Source organism: Dermacentor andersoni, unplaced genomic scaffold, assembly GCF_023375885.2.
Source record: "Dermacentor andersoni unplaced genomic scaffold, qqDerAnde1_hic_scaffold ctg00000039.1, whole genome shotgun sequence".
NCBI classification, from domain to species: Eukaryota; Metazoa; Arthropoda; class Arachnida; order Ixodida; family Ixodidae; genus Dermacentor; species Dermacentor andersoni.
This window is the reverse complement of record NW_027314752.1, coordinates 17,083,529-17,096,669: the sequence shown is the minus strand read 5'-3', so window position 1 is coordinate 17,096,669 and position 13,141 is coordinate 17,083,529. Positions and strand designations below refer to the sequence as shown.

General features: G+C 48.8%; 1 pseudogene; it reads left to right on the top strand.

Moving 5' to 3' along the window:
- Positions 1-3,109: 3,109 nt before the first annotated feature.
- Positions 3,110-3,857, top strand: LOC140214366 (uncharacterized; annotated as a pseudogene).
- Positions 3,858-13,141: the final 9,284 nt, after the last annotated feature.

The following is a 13,141-nucleotide window of genomic DNA, read 5'->3' as shown; positions in this document are numbered from 1 at the left end:
AGCCAGGATACGCCCACTGCAGGGCAAATGTTTCTCCCATACTTCTCCCACTGCCCCGATCATGTGCTAATTGTAGCCATGTTGTACCTGCAAACTTCTTAACCTCATCAGTACACCTAACTTTCCGCAGCCCCCTGTTACGCTCCTTTTCTCTTGGAATCCAGTGCGTAACCAATGACTGTCGGCTATCTTCCCTACTCACTACAAGCCCTGCCCTTGACCATTTCTTTTTCTTAATTTCAACTTAGACGCCATTACATCACGTTTGTTCTCTCACCAAATCTGCTCTCTTATTCCCCCCCCCCCTGAACCTTACAACTATAATTCTTTCCGTAGCTCTTTGCGTCGTCCTCACTATAAGTAGAACCCTTTTCGTAAGCCTCCACGTTTCTGCCCCGTAAGTCAGTACCGGTGAGACACAGCTGTTATATACTTTTCTCTTGAGGGATAATGGCAACCTGCTGTTCATGATCTGAGAATGCCTGCCAAACGCACCCCAGCCCATCCTTATTCTTCTGATTATTTCAGTCTAAAGATAGGGATAGGTAGATAGGACCCGGATAAGTACCGATAGATAGCCTCGCAACATATTGTAAACAGGTGCTCTCTGCCGAGACCGTTAAACTTTATTTTAGTTTTCTGCAGAATATTTCTTAGACCCGCCCTTCTGCTTTGCCTGTCCAGGTCAGTCAACATGCATTGCAATTGGTCCCCTGAGTAGTACTAAGCATGGTAATATCAGCGAATAGCAAGTTACTAAGGTATTTTTCATGAACTCTTATCCCCAATTCTTCTCCATCCAGATCTCCGAATACCTCCTGTAGACATGCTGTGAATAGCATTGGAGAGATTGTATCTCCCTGCATGATGCCTTTCTTTATTGGGACTTTGTTGCTTTCTTTATGGAGGAGTACGGTGGCTGTGGAGCCACTGTAGATGGGCAGAGACTACTACAATAGTCACCCAAGGTCGTCTTCTAGGATCCGCCTGAGCATGAAATAAATTCCAAGATAACGCACAAAAACTTGGCCGACTTGGAGCGTGGCTTTGAGGGTCACGTTTGCACTGCTTCCGAGCGTTTATGACAAGAGTTGCATGACAATGCGCTCACGCCGTCAAGGCTAAACTGGGAAATTGCAACCAACGTTTACGACAAGCTGTCTCTGTTACTAGCGTGTGACATACCCTGGTCCTCCCAGGCAGCCAGGCTGTACGACACCAACGAGATACACGACCCGACGCCCGTGGCCGTCTTGTCCCTGCACAGGCACCCGACCGGCAACCCCACTTTCGTACGCCATGCGGTGGATTTGCTGCCCACTTCTTGTCGCCGCTTGTCACAACCGAGACACTGAGACCCGGCTGCTTTGAATGCGGGCGCTCTGGCCATGGATACAGGAAGTACCCATGCCCAGCATCAATCCATGCATATCAAATAAGTCCGCTCCCGAAACTCATGGTCGCTGACGTCAACAACAAAGAACATAGGGCGCTTGTCGATACTGGAGCACAGCTTATGGCGTCGCTGCGACGCCGCGCCCAGGAAGTTCCCTAGCCTTTAACTGACGCTCCGATACGAGACCTCGGTTGTAACGTATTACTGGTCGGAGTTCTGAACCTCGAACCCCAAATCGAAGCCGGCACCAAGTTCTCGTACTGAGTGCCCGTCTTGAACGACCTGCCTGCGGACATGGTTATAGGAGCTGACTATCTTCTTTCAGGAGAAGTGCGACTCACTGTGGAAGGAACAAGCGTCAGCCTCCATTCCGTGACTACGAGAATGTCTCCAGCTCCAGGTTCACAGGGTGAGCTCACAACACTACTTACACATACCCGCTATACTCTAAAGTCTCGAGTCGCTATTCGCTGATGGTACTGCGAAGCTACGTGGCACTAGCGGGATACGCCGAATGAGAGAACTGTTTTGACCAACAAATACAAGAAATGCTAGCTCATAACGTCATCAGGCCATATTCTAGTAGGTGGATGTACCTGTCATCCTAATCCACAAGAAATAACGGGAAGGGGTTTCTGTGTATCGGCTACCGAGGGTCATACAAGCACATTACGCGAGACTCATACCCAGTACCGCGAATTCGCGATGCCATTGACGCCGCATGGAATGCCAGGTTCTTTTCGTCTCTAGAATAAAATCAGGGTATAGGAAGAGAAACGTGGCTGGAAAAAAGTTTGAGACGGCCTTCCAGACACTGTCTGGCTTGTACAGATTTAACCGGATGCCTTTCAGACTGCGAACGACCTCAGTGCTTACAAGCGCGCCATGGCCATAATGTTGGGTGCTATAATACGTGTTCATCGACAGCATTCTAGCATCGGGGAAACCAAAAACCAACAACTATGAAGCCTCAACGAAATAGTACTGAGGGTGCATAAGGCCGGGTTTAGACTTAACCGCGAAAAATGTCAATACAGATTGACTACCATGACCGTCAAACACTTACCTGACCATTTGAACGAACTCGAGTGTTTGGCTATAGTTTGGAGCGTAGATGAGAAGTTGCGTCTTAATTTGTTTGGGCAGCAATTCACGGTAGTAACGAAGGATTCCGCGATTGCATGAATATTCCAAAAGCGGTACCCCAAACGCATGATTCCCCGATGGATACCTCGGCTAGAAGACTGCATGTACTAAGTCCATCACCAAGCTGGAACACAATATCAATTTGACAATGCTTTATTACGAAACCCAATCAAAGAAGCCTCACCGCAGAAACCACAAAGATAGATCTGTTGTGTCATCACCCTTATATAGAACCTGCAGTGGCACTCTGAGATCACGGACGTCTTGAATTGTTGCATCTTATAATGCACGTGCCTGTGTGTGTGTGTGTGTGTCTGTGATGTCACTGATTAGTAGCTTTGTATAGCTATATGAGACAGCCACGTTAGTGCCTTGAGGTTCTTTTCTATTGTATTACAAGTGGCAATAAACTTGTGTTCCGGCAAGTAGGCTACTGCGTATTTGAAGACACAACAGTGGCGATGAGGGTGGGACCCTCATAGCCGACGATGGCCGGGCCGCGGCTGCAGCGCTGGTTGCGGCTTCAGCAGTTTGGGAACAGCAGGCGTCGAGGCGGACTCCCACAGCATGGCTTCCTTCGGTGGCTTCGAGCCGTTCACGGAGGAGGGTGACGAAGACTTCGACTCTTATGTGGAACGCTTTGAAGACTACATCCCTGCCAAATAGGTCAGCCACGATTTGAAAGTATCTGCTTTTGTGAAGGCCACCGGAAAACAGGCGTACCGCAGTTTGAAGAATTTTTTGGCCCCAGTGAAGGCCGAAGTCAAGACGTACGACAAACTGGTCAGGGCTCTCAAAGGGCACTATTCACCGAAGCCATTGGTGATAGCGGAAAGAATTCGGTTCAACCGTCGGTCACAGCAAGAAAAGAGAACCAGTTGCTAGGTTTGCATTAGAACTGAATAGGCCGGCTGCATCGTTTGAGTTCGGGCAATTCCTAGATGACGCTTTGCGGGATCGGTTCGTGGCCACACTGAGAAACGATATAGCACAAGCCGAGTTCCTCAAGAAGAGTACCCTGATGTTCCAAGCTGCTGATGACTTTGCCAAAAGCGGCGAACTCGCTCCCACTGAAACAAGGAAGATTCCTTCTATATACATCATCGAGGTGAACCTGGTCCCACAAACGCAACACAGAAAAGCCGAAGCCACCGCATGGAAAGAAGGGCAGGCAGAAAGAACACGAAGCGGCAAGCCGAATGAACTGACAGTTTCCGTTGCCGATCAAAGCATACAGCCGCAACCTGCCCCTTCCACAAGTATCGATGCCATGCCTGCAAAAAGTTGGGGCCCATGGCAAGGGTCTGCAGAATGACGCCACGTTGTGTGCACTCCCCTGAAGAGAGCACTGGTTTAGAAGGCTCCGCTGGCTTGGACAGTATAAGTGGTGAGGACGAGATTTTGCTTAGCCATATTTTTTTATGTAAGAGTAATGACGGTAGCTACATTATGAAAGTTAGGGTGGCCGGTACGGATGTCAAAATGCAAGTTGACACAGGAGCATCTGTGTCTATCGTACCAGAAAAGATGTACCGGCAATATTGGTCTCATTTACCTCTAGCCAGTTGTAGTTTACGGGTAAAAACCTACGGAGGTGTCCCGCTGGCAATTACAGGCAAGTTGACGGCACGCGTAGAGGACGATGGCCAAACAGCAACCTTACGTGACACTTTGTGTGACAAATGTGTGACACTTTGTTGTTCGGACGTACTTGGCTAGAGGCTTTGAAGCTGGATTGGACGAGCGTGTCTAATATCAGTCTTGATAATTCAGCCGCAGTCATCGAAAATTTTTCGGAAGTGTTTGAGCCGGCACTAGGACTGATAGCTGACACATCGGAAGCTAAAAGACCGCAGTACACCTGTTTTCTGTAAGCATCGACCTGAGCCGTTTGCACTCAGGGACGCCATAGCACAGGAATTACATTCTCTAGTGGAATCGCGAGTACTGGTGCCTGTACAGCAAAGTGGCTGCGCCCCTAGTAGTCGTACCCAAGGCTAACAACAAAGTTGGCATATGCGGAGACTACAACATGATTGTAAACCATTGTCTGGGAACCGATTATTACCATTTGCCAACGCAGGAAGATGTTTTTGCCACGCTTCATGGATGCGAATGTTTTACTGTTTTTGACCTTTCTACAGGGTACCAACAGTTGTAGCTGCACCCCGATTCGCAACTTTTGGTCACTGTGAACACCCACCTAGACCTTTTTTGCTCCACTCGTATGCCGTACGGAATAACAAGTGCTGCGTCTGTTTTCCAAGCCATGATGAATGACATGGTAAAGGGTTTAGACAGAGTGTCATGTTATCTTGATGATGTATTAATAGTAAGAGAAACAATGGAAGAATGCTATAAGAATGTCGAAGCTGTGCTGATATGGTTCAAGGAATGGGGTGTGAAATTGCGGTAGGAGAAATGCATGTTTTTTGCGAAGGCTTTGACCTATTTGGGTCACGCTATTGATGAAAGAGGAATCCATCCTTCAGTAGACAAGGTGCGCGCTATCCAAGAAGCACCAACGCCAAAAAACAAGAACGAGCTACGCGCCTACCTAGGGTTGTTAAATTTCTATAGGAAATCCGTGCCGGACATGTGAGCATAGCTTAAACCATTATATGACCTGCCAGCTGAGAATATTAAGTTGAAATGAACGGCTTCCGCAGAAAAAACCTTCAAAGCATCCAAGGGCTGGGTGCTGAGTGCGTCTGTATTCGCCTACTATGACCGTTCAAAGGAGCTAGGGCTGGTTTGCGACGCGTCTTCGTATGGTTTCGGCGCAGTCCTTTTTCACAAGGAAGGATATGAAGAAAGACCAATCGATGTTGCGTCTTACTTTGACTAAAACGGGGCAGGCGTGCACCCGTATCGAAAAAGAAGCCCTGGCTATCGTGTACAGGCTACAGCAGTTTCACAAGTACCTTCTCGTGCAGAAATTTGGGATCTATTCCGACCATCAACTCTTAGTGGGGCTGTTAGGACACGGTAAGCCAATTCCTGCAATGTCGGCGGCACGTGTGAAGCGTTGGGCCTTGCAGATTGCTGCTTATGACTACAAATGCGTTGATCGCATGTCACGGGATATAAGCAATGCTGACGCACTTTCACGCCTGCCACTTGAGAGCACTGGTCATGGGTACACAGATGACGTGTGTGACGTGTAAATAGGTTTTTCTATACTGGACGAGCTCCCACTGTCGGCAGAAGACAGAGGGGAAACAAGCAAAGCGAGGCTGTTATCAAAGTGTCGGCTGGCCTTCAATAGTATCCGATGAAGCTTAAGCACCATATTTTGTGCGACGAAGTGAGCTTTCTGTTGACAAAGAATGCGTGACGTAGTGAAATCGAGTGATAGTGCCAATGTCTCTCTTCGCGGAAAAGTCCTATCGTTGGTGAACGAAGGCCATCCCGAAATGGTACGTATGAAAGTGCTGTCTAGAGGCCACGTGTGGCGGCCCCTGCTAACAGAAAACGTTGAACAAACACTGAAAGACTGCGTCACATGCCAGTTTACCCAAAATGCGCCAACTAAACTTTCTGTAATGTCATGGCGAGTGTCTAGACGCCGATGGGAGCATGTGCACTTAGATTTTGCTCATCGCGACCAGCATTGGTTTTTAGTGCTAGTTGACTCCTATTCAAAGTGGGTTGAAGTGTTTGTCATGAAATCAACTAGCAGTGAAAAGACAATAAAGAAACTGCGCACAGTATATGCCGCATACGGGTTACCAGAAGAAGTGGTAACAGACAATGGCCCGCAGTTTACATCAGCAATTTTCGAGACAGTCGTGAGATGGAATGGCATTCAGCACACTAAATAGCCTCCTTATAACCCGGCGTTAAATGGCAGCGTGGAGCGTTGTGTACAGACTATAAAAAATATTTTTAAGCAGGTCATGGACAAACGAAGAAATGAGCAGATAAAGTCTCTCCAGCACGATCGACCAGTTCTTATTCAAATATGGGAACACTCCAACGGGGGTCACTAAAGGCACACCGGCCCTTGTATTCTTATCTTGAAAACCTAGGACAAGGTTGAGCCTTCTCCATTCGGATATCGAGCGAAGGATGAAAGAAAATAATTGAAGAAAGGAGTCGGGAATTCAGCGACGGAGTGCGTGAAGGCAGTTTGAGGAAGGGGAAGGCGTCTTTGTACAGGGTGTACGACCCGCGGAAGGGGAGTGGTTGAGCGGCACGGTAAATAAACGTGTGAGTTCCAGCACTTATCTGGTCAGGATAGGGAATGAAGAGCGGTACGTTCATGTTGGTGATCTACGACGGCGAGCATTCCAGCACTGCTTCCCGCAACCGCCCATGCGCCATCTCCACACCCCGAACGCCAGCATGTAGCAAAGACATTGTGTAATGTAGGTCTCTAGATGCACACCCGTTAAACGACGAAGGTGCGTGCAAGACGCCTGACACCAATCAAGTACCTACCAACAAAGAACATGCCACCCCTCCGGACCCATTGACTGCGGGCAGGGAGTCTAGCGGTGGTGCATAGCCATCTTCCTAACAGGAGCTTCGACGCAGCACCCAGCAAAGACGACCACCCGATCGCTAATAAGAACACTTCGGGGGTTAGGGGGGGGGGGGGGGGGTAGTGTTGTGTCATCACCCCTTAGATAGAACCTGTAGTGGCACTCTGACATCATTGATGTCTTGAATTGTTGTATCTTTGATAGAACGCACGTGCGTGTGTGTGTGTGTGTGTGTGTGTGTGTGTGTGATGTCAGGTATTAGTAGCTCTGTACAGCTATATAAGACAACCACGCAAGTGCCTTGTGGTTCTTTCCCGTTGTATTGCAAGTGGCAACAAACATGTGTTCTGGCATGTATGCTACTGCGTACTTGAAGACATAACAGATCATGTTTCGTCATCGAGACCTCACAAAGGCCCAACGCGCCGACAAAGGTTTGGTTTCTAATATGAACACTATTATGATGATGGGACGCAATGCTAAGTTACTTTCACGTGATGGTTCTTCGATCGTCGCCACTGGATGACCAATAAGGGAGACGAATGCCACCTTCAGGTGATTACTGGTTTACTACGATCAATTATTTTGCGTGCCATCTACGACAACCCCGAAGGAGGCCGTGTCGGCTATCGAGCAACCTTACCGAAGGCACACGAATGATTTTGGTTGCCGGAAATGCATAAAGATATACGTTCGTACGGCGCCAGTTGTGAGGTGTGTCAACAATGCAAATGGTATCCTGGAGGTGAACGTGGAATATTTGTTCCCATTCGGATTCCTAAGACGGTTTTCCACGCACAGAGCACAGATCGTATCTGGCATGTTCCAATGTCGGCAGCAGGTAAGCGCTATATTATAGTCGCTGCAGATTACTTGTCTAAGTTTGTAGAGGTCGCTGCCGTGCGTTCGCTTGCCACCAGCTATGTTATCTGATTCCTGCGAGGCCGCTTCGAATAGAGACATAGTCTTGCAAAAAAAGTTGATCTCTGACTGGTCGACCACCGTCTGCAGTTGCGAACTCCGCACTTATTTAAAACACGCTAAAATTGTGCGTAACTTCAAGTCTGCCTACAATCCGCAAGCGAATGGTCTGACTTAAAGGTCACACGAGACAATACAAGCTCGACTCACGCTATATTGCAAGAATCACAACCGAGGTGAAACTGATTGTGAAGACCGTCTCTGAACGGCTTGGTATACAATGAACACGGCTCTACAGAGCTCTATAGAATTATCCCCGTGCAAGATTGAATTGAGTGCTACACTCGGCTTAGACATGCCTATAATAGTTGTACGTTCCGTGGAACGAGATACATTTTGTCGCAATATTTTAAAGGATGCGCGCAGGAAAGTTGCGCATGCGCATCTTATGCAAAAACGGTATTATAACCAACACCATCATCCGCCATCACAATACAATTTAGGCAACGAAGTGTGGGTACAACGAGGTGTGGGTACAACGAGGTTCACCGTCCTCTTCAAACGCACTGCACACAAAGTACGAAACAAATTTTGTTATTAACGAGCACCTGGGCAAGAGCACTTCGTGAGTACGGTCTACGGCTTTTGACTTGTGCATAGACAACAGAAAGCGAAATATATTTCCTGTGGATGTGTCACGCATTAATAACTCTACCCGTGACATCATGTGTTTCTCTTAAAGGAGCAAGTCAGCTGCAGCGTAACCGAGTGTAGTGAAGAGTGGGTCTTCGGCTCAGAGGCTGTATATACAGAGGTGGAGGACAACGAAGTGGGAAATATAACAGCTTGCCGAAGAAAATTTTGAAATTGTAATAGGCTATTATGTCCTTGCAGATTGTATTTAAACCTGAATGCTCGATATGGTGCACACATGTTGACTTAGGGGGGCACACTAAGCTTACTTGACACAGGCGGCAATATGCAGCTTTAGTGACCCTTGATTTAGCAAAACCATATGACGGCCTAGAGCATGTCATACTCCTAATACATTAAATAGCATTAGTTTTCCTAGATATATTGTAAGTTGGATATCTGCATTTTTGAAATGCACGAAATTTTGTTTCCAACGGGGCGTGTTGACAAAAAATATAATCAATCAAGAAGAGATTCCCAAGGATCTGTCCTTTCTTCTATTTTGTTTATATTTTTATTAGACTCAATTCCATTTTGCGATACCGTACAAGTATGTGCCTGTGCAGACTACATAGCACACATTGCATCTGCGAGGGATATTCATTCATTACAAAGAACACTGTAATCATAATTAGGAAAGCTTGATGCTTGGTTTCGAATGTTGATTAAAGTTAGCAAAATTTGCTTGATCGGGCTATTATTGAATGTACCAATTAAAACATCTCTTAATACCATCAGAAATTATTCGGCAAGTTGACTTCATCAAATATCAAAGTTTATCGTGTGACGGAAAACTGAGCTGACGAAATCACATTGATCATGCTAAATCTAGGGCAGCATGCGCTGTTGGCGCGATAAGCAGATTTGGCCGACATCGCATTCGACTAGGCAGGGATAATCTAATAACGATTTATCACCTGTACGTTCGACCGTTACTGGACTTTGAGTGGGTGATGATCTCCGGTGGGCCAGCAGACAAAATTAACACCCTGGTTCTTTTAGAGTGGGAGGCTCCTGTGAATTGTCTTGATTTACGAAAATTTGTTGCTAACAATATTCTATATCAAGAAGCACGACTGCATACCCTTCTGCGTCGATTCCGCATTATAACAGGAAACACGTATTTAATCCTTTATGAATCCTTAGAAGACCAGATGGATCAAGGCCAAGTCAGAAATTCCACTGACTGCCACAGCGTCCCCCATTCTACTGCGTCAAGTTCGGGACCCACAAACCTTTCATGGATCATCATCTGAAGATCCCGAAACTTGGCTTGTGGCATATAAAAGAATCTTGACTTTCGACAACAAGGACTCCGACGACAAGCTCTGGCAAGTATACTTTGCCTTAGAAAACGCCGCCAGGACGTTGTTTGAGAACCGGCAGTCGAACCTGACATCATTTGACCTGTTCCGGAACGCTTCCCTGCAGATCTTTACAAGCGTCCTCCATAAGGGAAGGGCCGAAGCTATGCTAGAAGCCTGACTCGTCTGTTCTGCCACGCCGACCACGAAATGTCTGAGCTGAAAAAGTTCCGACTACTCATGCGTGGCTTCAAGCAATAATTTTCGCCGGAATGATACGAAATCCACCGAAAACCGTCCGAGATTTTCTTCACGAGGCCACGAGCATCGAGAGAACTATGGAAATGCGGAGCCGGCCATTCAACCGCCACACAATCCCAGCAACCTACGCTGAAGTTCAATCATTCGCTACCGACGGCCTACGAGAGACCATTATAGCGGTCGCGCGAGAGCAACTTCAGAGGATGTTCCTCTCAGGTTGCATCAGGTTGCGTCGATCGCGGACGTCCTGAGCGAAGAAATCCAGTGCTCAGTGGAACTTCCACAATGCCAGATGAAATCGCCACAGGCCGTGCCTGAAGCGATGACCTAGGCCGTTGTCACCTGCCGTGAAAGTAACACTCCGCGACCAGGCCAGGGCCCTGTAACGCCGGAATTCCTTCGTCCGCCACTGCCAGCACGCCCACGCGAAGCCCAGCGCAGCTACCGAAGAAGACAGACGTCTGGCACGCTCCTGACCACCGCCCGCTCTGCTACCACTGCAGAGAAGCGGCTCATGTCTAACGATGATGCCCATACCGGGAGATGGGGCTACGAGGGTTCGCTGTTAACGCGCCGCAGCCACAGCTTGGCGAACGACCTCACGTTATCGCCATCTACCTCGCCGCCACTCAGTGTAGCCCTCGTCAACCATTCCTGCGGTATTTTCGAAGGTGGGAGCCAGACTCCAGCCATCCCGATGTAAAAAGTCGTTTATTCAACATATACAGCCATATATATAATGAACAACAGAAGCGCCCCCTCGGGAATAAGAAACTCAAATGAATAACGAAACTGAATACAACATACTCCCTCACTTATTTTTAGTAATTAGTTATTAGTAAATTTTTAATAAGGAAACCCCAAGGCATGTACACTGTACTTATGTACATAATTTTACAGACTAGTTGGTATGATAGTCTTGAAGCCACGCCGGTGGCCGGCGCTCTCGGGTCAGCCGCTTTGGACGTCGCACTGGCGACGATGGTGACGGGCTCGCAGACTGCTGTTTCAGTAGGCCTGGAGACCGCGCCTGCGTCCTGGGAGAAGGAGGCTGTAGCACTGCAGGCTGCAGCACATCGAGAATGAATCAATGAATAAAACTTTATTTAAAACGGCTCTTCGTCCGGGCCGTCCACCGCTTCGGTTCGTGTGATCATGTAGTAGCACTTCGAGCGGGGAGTGTGCTGGCGCCCTAGACGTGCCTTATGTGTTGCACAAGGAGTGACCAAAAAGCGGCTCGATGGGATTCGGGCGGAGTGGTCCAGCTCTCCCAACAGTAAGGAATAGATGGGCTCAGAGAAGAGGTGGGGAGACAGTAAGGCGAGTTCCAGTACATGTGGCGAACGTCGGGATAGCCGCCGCACACCGAGCATGCCGGGTGGCCGCGGCGTCATTCAATAATGTGTTGCATGGCGTCATTCGTCAGTGTTAGAGTTTGAGCCTGACGAATTAGGGAGCCGTCATGGCGGGTGAAGGAGCGATCACGGGCCGGAAGGGCGCATGCAGACGAGCGCAGTTCGCGGAGCCTAGGGCGGCTTTGCTTGTGGTGTTCAGCGCGGTGCATTCTGGCACAATATGTGTCTGGCCATGGAATAGGAGCGCTGGTTATTTTAGACTCGCGAGCGAGGGAGCGAGCATGCTCATTTCCATGTATCCCCTGATGGCCCGGTACCCACCCAAGAGGGCGTGAAGTGAGGGATGCTGTTGCATGTGTAGCGCGACGGATGCCCCAATGTGACAGGGAAGTATGTTGTTTGCGAAAGAACGAAGGCCTTCCTGGCTGTCTAAGCGAACGGTTATGGTTGGCGTTGAGTGACGGGGAATAGTCATGGCTTCCGATATGGCAAAGATCTCGGCAATCGGTTGGAGGCGGTACTCCGCTATGCCAATGAGTGATGTCACCCTGAGGGCCGATGACTGCCATCTCGGATGCGGTCGGCGAGAAGGTGGCGTCAATATAGTAGGTGTCATGCGCTGGGTCAGTTAGATGGGTGGCCCGCGGCCGTCGCCTGCCTGCGTTGCGTTCGGAGTGCATATTCCGGGGTATCGGCCGGACTTTGATTCGAGGGATAGTTATCCATGGTGGAGGATAAAATATAATATAATATATGGGGTTTTACGTGCCAAAACCACTTTCTCATTATGAGGCACGCCGTAGTGGGGGACTCCGGAAATTTCGACCACCTGGGGTTCTTTAACGTGCACCTAAATCTAAGTACACGGGTGTTTTCGCATTTCGCCCCCATCGAAATGCCGCCGCCGTGGCCGGGATTCGATCCCGCGACCTCGTGCTCAGCAGCCTAACACCATAGCCACTGAGCAACCACGGCGGGTGTGGTGGAGGATTGATGGAAAGAGGTGGAAGTGGTGAAGTTCCGTGTCCCAACATTCGCAGGATGACACGTCCCTGGGACGAGGTGCTCAGACGGAGATGCTGAGACTCCCAGTGGGCTTGAACCTTCACATCCAAGGCGTTGTGCAGGGTTGCGTGTTCAACGTCGATGCTACGGCCGTACCTGGGAACAACCATTTCAATGCGGTGACATCTTCGCAAAGAAGCCTCGAGTCGTTTGGTCTGGGTGCGTGTAAGTGCAACGTATGGCAGGCGATAGAGAATTCGGCAGTAGATTGCTGCCTCAGCAATTTTACGTAGTTCGCGTTCACGCAGGCTTGTGTGGCACTTGCTTACGCGTGTCATCATGTGTATGACGTGACTTGCCTGATGGAGAATGTGCCGTAGCCATTCCGCACTACGGCCATTCTCTTGCCACAGAAATCCGAGGATGCGGACACATATTCTGCGCGGGATAGGTTCACCGGTCATAGTCAAGGTGATGTGGGCGCGTTCAGCAGCTGCGTTGCGCGTAGAGGAATGCAGTACGACGACGTACTCTGATTTTTCTGGGGAGCATGTGAGGCCTAGTTGGTGTATG